Source organism: Ostrea edulis, chromosome 3, assembly GCF_947568905.1.
Source record: "Ostrea edulis chromosome 3, xbOstEdul1.1, whole genome shotgun sequence".
Lineage (NCBI taxonomy): Eukaryota > Metazoa > Mollusca > Bivalvia > Ostreida > Ostreidae > Ostrea > Ostrea edulis.
Window position 1 is genome coordinate 74,255,118 of NC_079166.1, and position 14,302 is coordinate 74,269,419.

The following is a 14,302-nucleotide window of genomic DNA, read 5'->3' on the forward strand; positions in this document are numbered from 1 at the left end:
ACCAAAAACAACTATTGTTCCATGAAACAAATTGGTACATATTTTATTATGTAATAGTAGTTTCGCCGAGGGTCAAATTTTGAGATGTTCAATACCAATGCTAGTGGTATGTTTCATTTATGCCAAAGTTTCTTATAATGTTCGTTTGTGAAATCGCATTCCTTATTGGAGAATTCATAGTTGAGTTCCATTGCCATACACGTATATCGTAGACTTGCATGTAAATATATCAATACTAATTACACAATACTACGTGAAATTGTCATTTTTAGAAAGATAAAACGTTCCCTAGCCTGTGTTGTAATATGTCTGTAAAACCGATACATACCAGGGGTCGAAATTAACTTTTTCTACCACAGGCTAATTTTAGGCTGTGGGTAAAAAATCCACAGAAAAAAAAAAAAAAAAAAAAAAAAAAAAAGCCTTCTATGGAATAGAAAGTCAACGTGTACAATAAGATACTTCGGTTTGATATGTAACGGTAATTAATTATTTCATTATGTTTGTTTATATTCGATTGCTAGTCTATTGTTTATATCATATTGATCTTCGCGAGAAATGTTTATTCATTACGTAATTATAACGTATTTCTCCTCGTGAGCAATGCCAAACCGATATATATATATATATAGAGGGGGAAATTTCAGTAGCGGGGAGTTGGTACCTATAGACTAAAGGAGTAACCGTGATTTTTTTTAGTAGCGTATTTTGTGGATTAGTGTTTGATTCTTAGACTTATTGTGAATTTTAATTATGTGTAAATAGTGTAAATAAACATGGAAACAAACTGCAGTGTGATTGTTTTAGACGATTTGATTTAAAAAATGGAGTTCTAGACCGCTACGGCGACGTTACAACTGGTGGCAGCGGTGGGGTCATTTAATTAGTGATGTAAATTCGTTGTGTTTCTGGTGACTTTTGGATTATTAATTATTTTAATGAGTGAAAAATGCCGTTTGTGAATTTGTATTCAATTACGGAGGATGGACGATACGTGATCCCTGGACGGAAACGAAAAGAGTGTCCAAATTGTTTTGTTATGTTCATCAAGGATGAAAATGGTCATTACATTCGTAAAAGCAATAGGAATATTTATTTTTGTAAGTGTCCATTTTGCGGGTGTAGAATAAAAGTATTTCGAGAGACGACTGTGAATTATTATAAAAACTAGTTTACGCCATGAGATGAACTTTTCCCAAACTGGATTTATTTCTTTCCTTTGTGTTTGCAACTCATACTGTGATTTTGACTACATTATTCTGGAATCAACCAGGAAGACGGCAATTTGAAATGGACACCGTGAAAATCCCGAGACACCCAGGGCGCCATGAACTTCCGCAGTGCGCCGGAATTTATTATCGGAGTTTGAAAATACAGATTCGCCAATATGTGTCGCTCCGGAGGTCGATTTCGATGTGACAACGCCAGTTCGACCTGAAACAGAATTAAGCGTTGATGAAATCGAGCATAGCCGGGGATGGAAAGCATTTGTCACAATTTTGGATTTTGCTTGTGGTGATATGTGCATCAGTGATTTCTGGATTTTATCATTTCCTTCCAACATATCTATAAATACCATTTACACGAGAATTCCACAGGTGCTTGTGGACAGGACTCCCGGTACCCCCCCCCCCTTCTTTTATTTTTAAATGTTCAATTCCTTGGGTATTTCGGACGTATTTTTGATAAAATATGTAACTTCAGAGTTTATCTATTTCAATAGAATACACAAATCTCGCATAGAAACCGTTTTTAAAAATGTCATATCACCGATCATAATATGACATTTTTAAAAACGGTTTCTATGCGAGATTTGTGTATTACATTGAAATAGATAAACTCTGAAGTTACATATTTTATCAAAAATACGTCCGAAATACCCAAGGAATTGAACATTTAAAAATAAAAGAAGGGGGGTACCGGAAGTCCTGTCCACAAGCACCTGTGGAGAATTCCAGTTTCTGATTGTGCTAACAATGTCGTGCATTGTATTGATGAGCATTATTTGGAAAGTCTACTCTAATAGATATGGTAGAGATCTAGTGGCTGATGAAGCCAGACAACCTGTGACTAGCACGGTAAGACAACGGGCTCGTTCAACTGCAGATTCAACGTATTTATCTCCAGGACTACCTGCCGGAAATTCTCTTGTTAATATACCTCTGAAACGCACATTTAAAGGAGATGGAACGGCAATATGGCTCTTTAAATGGGGTCTCATCGTTCAATTTAATGCAAAGTTTACCCAAAATCGCGCGCTGTGCAGGCTTGCTGGGGTCGGCAAATGTTTCCTTATGATTTATTAGAAAACTTAAATTCGCTTGCTTGATCTAGGGACAGGTTTTCACAACCTTCTCGCTGTTTTTTCAACGACAAATGTTCTGTTCATATGTGCCGTATAAAAGATAAAATAACACCTGATCGTAATTGTTGCTAGTGTATGATATTTCTTGCCTACATATCATTCGCAAATAAACAATACAAATAGATACAAGTAAACGCGGTCTTTCCGGAATTTCCTTCCGCCATCTTGTGATAATAGCGAGCGCAGCGAGCCAGCGCGGAGCGCTGGCTCGTACTGCGAGCTCTAATGACTAGAGCGCGGGAAATAATCCGAGCTAAATTTCAACCTCTAACAAGAATTTTTTTTTTTGACTCCAATCCCAGAAGTCCCTCGTACAAAATGGCGGATGGTTCGATTCGTAAAATAATAATAATAAAAAAAATCTTTGAAGTATTACAAACCTTTCTTATTTGAAAGGAAAGGATGACAATCATATTCTTCCCCCTTTCTTTTTCTTTTTAAAATATTGTCTAAAGAAATGTAAACAGTCACGTCACAATTACCAGGCTACGTCACAACACGCTCGTTGCATTTCCCGCTAAACTGGTTCCTACATTGGAGAGAAGAGCAAGACAGTAATCCTACGTATTGACAGTGAACCAGATCAGTTTTCCTTGTTTTCAATATAAATTTTTTGAAAATGTATTCAGATATGCTGCGCTCGCCCCAACGGTCACACCGTAATCATATTAGTAACGATCGTTACTATCATCATTTTAATACCAGTGACAACTAAATGTATAACATTGCGTTACGCCTGTTCATGATAGTGTACTAATATCTACAATACGGATTGCCTCTCTACACACAGGTAATAGCATTTGTTTTCCCCAAAATGTCCTCTGACTAGTATTTCATTCAAATTTAGTATCTTAAATTAAAAAAATCTTACAGGTTTGAATTGTCGTTCACGCACCCCTCTTTTATGTTTTACATTTCATTTTCTAAGATGCATGTAGTAGAAAGAAGATTGAAATCCTTATGTGATTACAGAGCTCTAGTCCTATGACTTAAAAATAGTTCAACGTACTGAGGAAATTTAGATGATCAAAAAAGATTCATCTAGCATTCCGTAAGTAGTCCAACATTATGACTAAAGATGTATTAGTGCAAAAAGGATACTAACTAGAGAAAAATATGACCAGGTAATATCTGGTCAATAATCAGGACCATTACACGTTTCATGACTTCAAAACGAGATCATTATAAAACAATGGAATGACGGATCATTATCAAACAATGGAATGACGATAAAAGCCTTATAGTCTACGTCATATAGCATGTTTATTAAGGGGTGCATCCGAAAAAAATTGATAGGGGGTTGCCACCCAAATTTGTATCCTTTCCGCCCAAAAAGAGAGTTTGAGATCAGAAATGACCCTTTCTGTTATCAACCACGACGGGGGGGGGGGGGGGTGGGGGGGGGGGGTTGACTGTACAAATCATCACGAACTGCGGTGTGGGCCCTTTCACATCATCGTTTTATTTGAAAGAACGCATGTCCCAGATATCGTTCTCCATACAATAAAATCTTATGATTTAAAAATTAGATACCTTATTACTTCAAATTATTAGCACCATATAAAAGAAAACATAAATTCATTTCACAATGATGACTTCTCATTTACATGTACGATTTACTTATTAGTAGAAATAAAGAACAAGGTACAATTGTGTACATTAAAAGGCCCAAAAAATTTCTCTGATTTAAATGTGTCTTGAATCAAGCTTGATCTGTGTTTTGAATAAGTTGAATACATGCCAAGTACACAATCTCAACTTAAAGTAATTCCACCCTCCTGTGATGTCATCAGATTTTGCAAAATCAATTATTTATTTAGATTTATGCGTGATAGGAACATAAATTTTGTTGGAGTCTATTCCGATAGTTATTGTAAAAAATCTTCTTAAAAATAAACTATTTTAAAAGTCTAAGTTATAGATGAATAATCAATGATACGTTTCAAAATATTGAATCCAAGGGCAATAACTCTGTTTCTATTGATTTTTTTTATCAAGGCTATTATGCGATAGGTTTCCTTTATTTTTTACAGACATTTTGTATATTTTTGTGAAGATACAGTTTCATGAAATTGTTATGAATGCTACTATATCGTCATAACCAGTTTGTATGATATTTTGATAACGCTGTTTAAGGAAAATTGCAATTTTCTGACGGTGATATATTATTCTGTTTATGTACGTCTCGTATCTTAAAAAGTGTGATGATATATGTCTTTTATTTCATAATTTGTTAGTTTTAACTCTAATGAATGGAAATAAATACATTTTTCAAACTTGTATCAGATAAAACTGCAAGTATGGAGTTATCTTAAATCAAAGTTATTTCTAATTTTATAGCATTATTACGTCATGAATAAGAGTTTTTCCCGCCATTTTTCAAAAAGAGTTTGATCCAGATTATTGCTTAGGAAAAGGTGTGCCCATCCGTCTAGCAAAATGCAATTAATATATATTGTGTATTAAGAGAAGGCGAAAAATGTATTTGAATATGAATTTGCTCCACGCATGGGCTGTATGTTTTCTGAAAGGAAAACACCCTGCATTTATGAAATTTTTCATTCATTTTGGCAATTTTATGCCAACTTCACGCTCCTGTCATACAACACAAAGTAATTTCGGATCAAATTAAACGTAGTTTTGATTTGCTTATGTATTCCTTATTTGAATGCCAGATTTTGGGACCACTGCTGAAATCATCTATTTTCTGGGCCAGATGACAGTAGAAACTGTACCTACAAATTTCAAAATCCCAGCGGAGCTACTTTCATATATACATGTATACCGTAAATTTTTTAATTTTAACTTTTAATCAATATTTTTCTTTTAATGTGAAATAAAAATTCCCATGAGTACATTTCACACTTTAAATTTTATCTATTTTTGATCAACAGGTGATAGAGGTAAAAAGAATGAAAAACAATCAAACACTCGGCTATTTTCGTAAACTCTTTAAAACCGTTTGAGTTTACGGAAACAGTGGCTGAACGAAACAAATGAAACAATTAATCACTGAAACTATATATAAATCTAATGTAATATCTTGGCTTGTCTGATTTTTTTTTATCTACTGATATACTATTGGTACAAAACAAAATGATTTAACACTTTGTGCAACATACATGTAATTAATGCTTGCGAGGTCAGAGTTAGAAATTCAGTTATCAATACGTAGGTTTGGATCCAGGTATGACAGTTATAAGAAGCTATAGGGTCTGAGTACTATAGCATGTACGTCTCTGGTGGATCCAGGGCGGAGCTGTGTTGGGCCATGAATGAGGCCGCCAACCCCCCCCCCCCCCCCCCCCCAACCCCCAACCACTCAAAACTTCTGGTATTTGACAACTTTTGATATTTTTAATGAAAACTGAATGAAACAAGTATTTATTACAGTGATAACCCCCCCCCCCCTCCCCCTCCCCCTCTCTCACACACCGCTTCCCTGTGCTGCTAGTGATCTCGGGTTCCGCCTGGTTGCTGGAAAATGTGACACACGAAGGAACACCCCCTCTCGAGAGATAGCTACGTATAGTATATCAAATCTCGTTCCAAAACAATGGAACGCCATAGCTGTCTTATGTTTAGTTATATGATGTGTTTCCATAATCATATGATGTGTTTTCATAATTATGTGTTGTGGTTTCATAATTATGTGCATGTATGTATTTTGCTTTAAAAAACTTGTTTATATACCAAGTTGTTTGACATTAAGGCGAGGTGTATTTATGAATTAATGAGTTATCTGTAAGAGATATTCTTGCAGGCAGTATTGATCCCGAATTTGTAATCACATTGCAAATAGCAGTTTCAAGCTCCCAGCGTCTGTGAGTAACTTCTACAGTGACCTCACATGTTTGATAAGTACTTCTTGCCAGAGAATGCATAGTCATTTCAAACGTGTGGTGTTTGGGTAATATTCATTTGCCATTCATAACTGAGTACGATTTGACAAACCTTTTTGCCCTTGAAAAAAAGATGTGTTTTCTGATACGACTTGATAGAGAAATGCAATAAGATATTCTTTTGAATTGAATTTACGAATGAATACATCTGATATGCGTAGCAGATTAAATTACGGTATGATGTTTAATTTATTAACAGGCTATTGATCAAGACTATAAAATAATATGCGACAGATGTGTTTTTAAAAAAAATCGAATACTACACGCAATATCGATGCGACGTGCACATCCAACTGACACGTCATCTCCACAGAGGCTCGGTTGTCAGATATTGAAGTTTTGTATTATTTGTTCCCGAATAATAAGTTGGAGTTTTGCATGATTTGTGTCCGAATAATAGATTATATAAATAAAATCCACCACCAAAATCCGCTTTTTCGAGGTTTTAAAAAAGGTGTATCATGTGTACATTAAAAAAAGTAAAGGGACGACACTCGCCATCTTGGATTTCTAGGGGGCCCTCGATTCACGGCTTGTTTTTAACAATTTCTACTCTCTGCCTACCGGTTTCTGGCGAGATCTATGTTGGAAAAAGATCCAACGACTTCTCCCTATCGCCTGCTTATGTCTACATGCCGTATTAAAGATCCAGTGACCCGAAACATCCTCGATACCTGCCCCTACTTATCGAAAGCAACGGAAGTTTGCATAGAGTGACACGACGCCTACCGGAGCTCTCCATATAATCACTGAGGTGTTCCGAATGTATACGATAAATCTAGAGAAGTCTAAGTTGAAATAAGCACTGAATTTAAATTGAATTGAGTAAACGAATGTTTTCCACGGAAGAACAAAGAATTCAGACAATGTCGTAGCATAGTAAGCTGTAAATAGTAAACCATGTAATTTTTGGGAGATATTTTATATACCAATAACTGAATGATTCTCATTAGATTAACTTACGCACAAAGTACCACAGGGGCACATGATCAAAAGAACACCTGTTTATCCACACATTGCTATATAAATATCAAATTGAAGGCCGATATACCATACAAGTATTGTAAGAGTATTGTCGTTAACTCATCAGTGTTCGTTCGATTACACAAACACAAGTTGCAGGCCCATAGAAGGCGTGAGGGGGGGGGGGGGGGGGGGGGGTCATGCAAACCTCCCCCTTCCCCCATTTCAACTTATTTTCACCAATTATATGTAAATCCACTTTTTTCCTATCATTAAGAGAAATTGATTAAGAGCTAGTAATCTCACCCACCCCCCACCCCTTATGGACTGTCTTTCTCAGGACTGCTTTAGCCTTTTAAGAAGAAAAATAAAAATCCCCACTCCCCCATTTAGAATCATTCTATGGGTCCGATATGCAAAACTGTACACGGTGTGCATTGTTTATTTTCAAAGTTTTAAAGAATGTTACAATTCAACTTAAATACGACGTGCAAGAACTTTATTCAAAATAACGAAACAAAATTCTATCATATTTTAGGCTTCTCCAAAATATCAGTAAATGTGAAAATGGAAACATCCCATTGTCAGCAGCTTGGCCGTTTATCAATAAATTGTGACCATTTTAAAGCAAAGTCAACACTTTTTAGATCTGTTGTTTTTGCGGTGTTGATTTCTCTGGACTTACCGTATGCATTCGGAACACCCCAGTGATTATATGGAGAGCTCCGGTAGGCGTCGTGTCACTCAATGTAAACTTCCGTTGCTTTCGATAATCGAGGATGTTTCGGGTCACTGGATCTTTAATACGGCATGTAGACATAAGCAGACGATAGGGAGAAGTCGTTGGAAGTAAACTACCATGTAATGCTCATCAAATTAATTCGAATTAAATAGCGTTCACACGGCGGTAATATTTAATGCGAAGTAAACTAATGCGCATTGAGATACACCTCTTCTTTTTTCGGTTCAATTGCCCTATATAGTGTGATGCACTTAGACCAACGGTGTTTAAGTGCCATCAGCCAAGAACTGAAAAATCGGGATCCTTTCCATCTCCTCAACAAGTCATTGACGATACCATCAATAAATGAGGGCCTCCGTGGCCGAGTGGTTAGAGCATCGCGCTCACAATAACACGGCCGATCCCGCTCGCGCCGGTAAGTGAGAAAATCCCCAGTTTACTTTCGGAAGGTTGGTGATCTCTTCCCAGGTACATTGGATCTGGGTTCTCTCTTCCACCAATAAAAACTGGGCGCCACCAGATCACTCAAAAATTGTTGAGTGTGGCGGAAAACATCAATCAATCAATCAACCATCAATAAATACATTGATGGGTCATTATCAAATTTTGCAGAATTTTCAGAGTCAGAAATGACAAGAAATGTAAAGCTCTAAATTCCAATTTTTTTTTTAGCATAACATGTTTATCAAACATTACGGTAAAACATATTAAATTTTGCAAACATGAAATGTGTCCCATTGCCAAAAAAAATGGGGTCAAAGGTGAATAGGTACATGTAGAACACAGCAAGATCGATAAAATTTGACCTTTCCCGTGGTTTTCCTTAACAAATTAATAAAACTATGAAGATCACAGTTATAATTTTCTATACAACATATGAAATTTTGATACAAAATGCAATTTCTATGAGTATCTTGCTTTTATTTACGTGTTCACGGCAAGGAAACAGGTTAATTGAGAAAGTGTTCACATTCATGAGAATAGGTGATATGTCAATGGTGTAACAATTATATAATAAAGGGAAAAAATACATAATTGCAAAAAGCATTGAAATTACTATATTTTATCTGGTGTTTAAAACAAGAGGCCCAAGGGCCACATTGCTCACCTGAGTCACTTGACGCATATTTAAAGATTTTCCCTATATATTTGTATGCAAAACTTTGACCCCCCCCCCTGTGAACCCATCCTCCCCCGGGGGGCATGATTTGAACAAACTTGAATCTGCATTATGTCAGGGAGCTTTCATGTAAATCTCAGCTTTTCTGGCTCAGTCATTCTTGAGAAAAAGATTTTTAAGGATTTATCCTGTATATTAGTATGTAAAACTTTGATCCTCTATTGTGGCCCCATCCAACCCCTGAGGGCCATGATTTGAACAAACTTGAATCTGCATTATGTCAGAAAGCTTTCATGTAAATCTCAGCTTTTCTGGCTCAGTGGTTCTTGAGAAGAAGATTTTTAAAGATTTATCCTATATATTAGTATGTACAATGTAAAACTTTGATCCCCTATTGTGGCCCCATCCAACCCCCGGGGGCCATGATTTGAACAAACTCAAATCTGCACTATGTCAGAAGGCTTTTATGAAAATTTCAGCTTTTCTGGCCCAGTGGTTCTTGAGAAGATTTTTAAATGACCCCACCCTATTTCTGCATTTTTGTGATTATCTCCCCTTTGAAAGGGACATGATCCTTCATTTGAACAAACTTGAAAGCCCTTTACCCAAGGATGCTTTGTGGCAAGTTTGGTTGAAATTGGCCCAGTGGTTCTTTAGAAGAAGATGGAAATGTGAAAAGTTTACGACGCCGACAGACAACCGACAAATTTTGATCAGAAAAGCTCACTTGAGCCTTCGGCTCAGGTGAGCTAAAAACTCAATAATTCTATAATTTAACTGATACAAAATGGTATATCTGAGACACTATTTCAAAAACCTTGCTCTCGATTTTTTAACATGATACCTACATTATTACAAAATTAAAAATATGCATTATAGTATGACACCTTATTTATACTTGATTCATGGATATTAATTTTTTCCCATCTACATAACTTATTAACAATATTTTTTGAAGTGACTGAAAATTCTGCGAAATTTGATAATTACCCTGATGAGTATGGGGCTTAAGAGATGTGTGGAGACTGAAAAAAATCATAATTACTTCTACCAAGTCATGATGCAACTTGCAGTGACTGGACTAAACTGGTGTCACTTCTTTGTGTGACTCTGTGATGAAAATCACTTGGAGGTTATTGAGTTTGATGAGGAGGAGTGGCAAGACATGAAAAACAAGATAAGATTCATTCTATTTTGATCACTTTTTTGAATAAAAGCTTGTCTTTTAAACCTCACTCAGACCTTTGAATATTTTCACAATAATGATAATCTTCACTAAAAATAAAATAAAAATTGGATATCTTTGTGAAACACTGATGTCCCCATATGGCAGCAAAATAATTCTGGTGCCAAAAAAAAGTCATGTCACAAGGAATACACAAGTGAAATATGAAAGCCCTTTTACTAAGCATTCAAAAGTTTTGGCCAAGGTTAAAGTTTTTCAAAAGTAGGACAAACTCCATGTCAAGGTCATGACATAAAAAAAATTGGTACCAAACAAAGGTCTGGTCACAAGGTATGTACATGTAAAATATGAAAGTCCTAGCATTAACCATTTACAAGTTATGGCCAGGGTTAAAGTTTTTGCAGATAAACAGACAGACAGACCAAACACTATGAGCCCCCTAATCTTCTATTACAGGGGCATACAAGGGAAATGAAGTGTAAGAACCCTCACTTGTCATGAATTTATTGAAAGGAAAATGTCAAAAGTTAGAATTCATATATAAGTAATACATCATAATTCTTGTAATGATTAAGTATAAATAGATGTACATAATACCATTCCTCTGAATTAGAAAAGGGAAAATGCATGTTGTAACTTGTATCTGAAGTATTCTTATACATGCACTGTCATATGTACACATGTCGCTTACAATTTCAGTGTTTTTTATTTGCACCAATCTTTAACAAGAGGACCTCTAAATAAAGTCAACATGTTTGCAACAGTCCAAAACTTATTAATTGTACCTGTCATACTTAAGGGGATGGCACCATCAAATAGATGGTATTCTTTGACCCTCCGAATATGTCGTTCAATATGTATTCTAAGCTTGGCAATTATTTGTGTTTCTTCTACTTCCTGCTTTGAAAACTGACCTTGGCTAAGACGAAATGGTGGAGTATTGACAGATATCTCTGTACCTTCTAATACTTTGTTTAAGACAAACCCTTTGTCTGCCATAATTGAATCACCTTCTAGAAGATCAAGAAGACCAGATAGTTTTGTAATTTCAATATCTGACAAACACCCTGTGTATAAAGAAGACACAAAGGTTAGAGCCCCATGAGGAGCAATTCCAACAAGCCCTTTCCATGTGTGGGAACTCTTATACGTTGAATAACATTTGGATCCTAGTGCTAGGGATGATGGGCGCTCGGTTTTTATCTCTGTACAGTCAATTATGACTCTAGTTGAGGGGTAAAACATCTTGAAGGACTGGGGCATTTTTTCATAAATTTGTTCCTTACTAGACCAAATATTCATGCTGCCTAAAATGAAATACAAAAAGTTTGTCCATGTTATGATCTTGCGACTAACTGCTGACACATGACAATTGAACCTGACTGCTAAATCTTGTGCCATAAGACCACATTTTAGTCTGCACACAAACATGAACAACTCATTAATTAAAATCATGCTTCTTTGTTTGCTGACTGTGATCTGCTGATTGGATTTATCACAGGATTTATAGTAATAGTTGTTCATACAAGTTGCAGTAGGTCTGACATATTCAAAGAAAGCTGAAAGCATAGCCATTGATGTAAAACGTGTGTAGAATTGTATCATTGAATTGTCATTTGAAAAACGTTGGATTCCAAATCGTTGTATCTCCATCTTTTGTTGTATACTCTTTATTTCTTCATCCTTCTTCTGTAACAAAGCCTCTAATTCTTCGATTCTCGCTATCTTTCTCTGCATTTCATCAGGAGGAGGAGGACAAGAAGGAGAACTATAATGAAGGTAATAAAACATACTGAAACTGTAATGCTTCTATTTAATACATTTAAAAGAAAACATACCCCCCCCCCCCCCACAATTAAATGATGACCAGCATCCTACTGTCCAGCAGCAGTTGTAAGGTAAACCATTCAAAACAGTTGATAACTATTGCAAACTGAATATTATAAAGTCATCAGTTTGGCAACAGCATAACTATTCCGAGAATGATTCATGTTATAAATAGATATCTTGACTTTGTGAACAATATCCTGAAATATATTAAACTAATATAACACAAAATGAAGTATAAATCTGCGTTGCACTATATCAATATGGTAACAATTAAATTATCTTGTATATTCACATAAAAACTTATTAAATTAACATTAATGATAGTTACACACATACATTATGCATTGATATTGCTTGTAAAATTGCAAATATATGTACAAGTAAATAGAACTGCAGTGTACAGCAGATCATAATACTAGGCATAACATTTTTTTTTTTAACTTTTATAATTGGACAATTCACATGAATCAAAATTACCCATCCTCATTTGACATTGATATAGAATCTGTTTCATCGGGTCTCTCTCTTTCATCATCAAACTCCTGCTTTGGTCTTTTTTCTAGAATGGGATGTTTTACAATTGGACGTCGAGTGTTGGAATCTGCCTTCCAATGGAAAACCGAAGGTACAGATTCCAGTTTCAATGTGGTTCTTACTGGTGTCCATTTAATATCACTAGGTTTGAAGTGGCGAGAGCAAACTACGGTTTCTTCACTTATCTATAAATATTATGAAATGATTGTATGATTACTTGATATCGGTAAAAATAAAAATTTCATGATATGTTCTTCATCCACCAAAAGAATATTTTTAATCGTGTGTTTTAACTTTTGCATTATAGGCCCTAGATCATTTTTGCTCATTTCAAAGTTTGCAATTTAATTAAAAAATAAAAATAAATAAATCATGTCATGCAAGATGAAGATAACGAACAGTGATCAATCTAATTTATAATTTTATATCTTCAATCATGACAATAATGATTATTATTTTTTGTCTTAGCATATGACCATATAATAATATGTATCGTTGATAATTCGTCCTGTTTTGAAGTGCACTAACTAGGACAAGCTGTCAGATGATCGACCTAGTCCATTGTTTGACCTACAGTTTTTCACCGGTCATAAACACTCACTTGGTATGGTGAAAGTAATTTTAATGGATGATTGAAATTCAAGAATAAATAGGAATCATGTAATACACATTCACAACGATAATATCATACGCATAACGCTGATCAGACAGTCTAGACAGTAGACTAGACTTTAGTCTAGACCTCTGCAATATCACTCACGGTAATAAGAGGACCGGGATCTCTTCTGATGGCTTGGATCCATGCTCGCCTCATTTCTGATGCTTTTGGTATTTTGTGAAATGATAACCATCCAACCTGTTTACTACGCTACAAAATATATTGCATTGAAACCACAAAAGTGAAAGTAGAATATAAAGAACTACTATGAATCCTTTACAAATGTAATACGACAAACACATTTCTTTAAAGAATAACCATTTGATTTAGGAAAGAAATAATAGGGGGAAATCCAAGCAACATTGAAAGATATATTTTATATAGGCGACCTTATCAATGTAACACAATATATCTTGTCCCTGTAAGCCAGGATCGGGGGGGTGGGTTCAGTATTAAAATGTTAACAGGGCTAATGTCATCCTTTTATTTATTTGCAATTTGTGTACAGATAATTGTAAGATAATGTTGTACATAGAGGGTGACCTCTGGTCAACTATTGATTTCAGACATGAAAATTATGTTACGGTTGATTATATCTCATGATGCTACAACAGTGTCAAGGTGAAATGTTTACTTCACCTGAGCTAAAGAATAAAATGAGCTTTATTGATTATTTGTCTATCTGTTCGTAAATGTTCTTATCCACTGGGCAGATTTTCACCAAACCTAAGTAGGTGTTGTCCACATTTATCTTCAGATGATCCATGGGTAATTTGTCTAAATTATGTTATGGTTTGACTTTGTAATTGTTCATTAGAATTGTTGTAAATAGACTATATGACATATTTAAGGCGTGTCTGTAAGATGTGTATAAGAGATAACGGGAAGTATGGATTTCGGACATAGAAGAAGATTGGTCATGTGGTCACTCTACCTGTTACTTGACTATGTATTTCAAATAGAAGTAGAATTATAAACAAGGGTGACCAAAGGTCATCCATA

The 14,302-nt window shown here is 35.4% G+C and overlaps 1 protein-coding gene across 1 annotated transcript in view; it reads left to right on the forward strand.

The window, feature by feature from the left end:
• Positions 1-648: 648 nt before the first annotated feature.
• The window catches only part of LOC130052831 (uncharacterized), a 112,262-nt gene continuing 98,608 nt past the window's right edge, over positions 649-14,302 (forward strand). The window contains exons 1-2 of the mRNA XM_056158917.1: positions 649-1,598; positions 1,959-3,155. The gene's annotated coding sequence lies outside the window, so the exon portion shown is untranslated. The remainder of the gene's footprint in view (positions 1,599-1,958; positions 3,156-14,302) is intronic.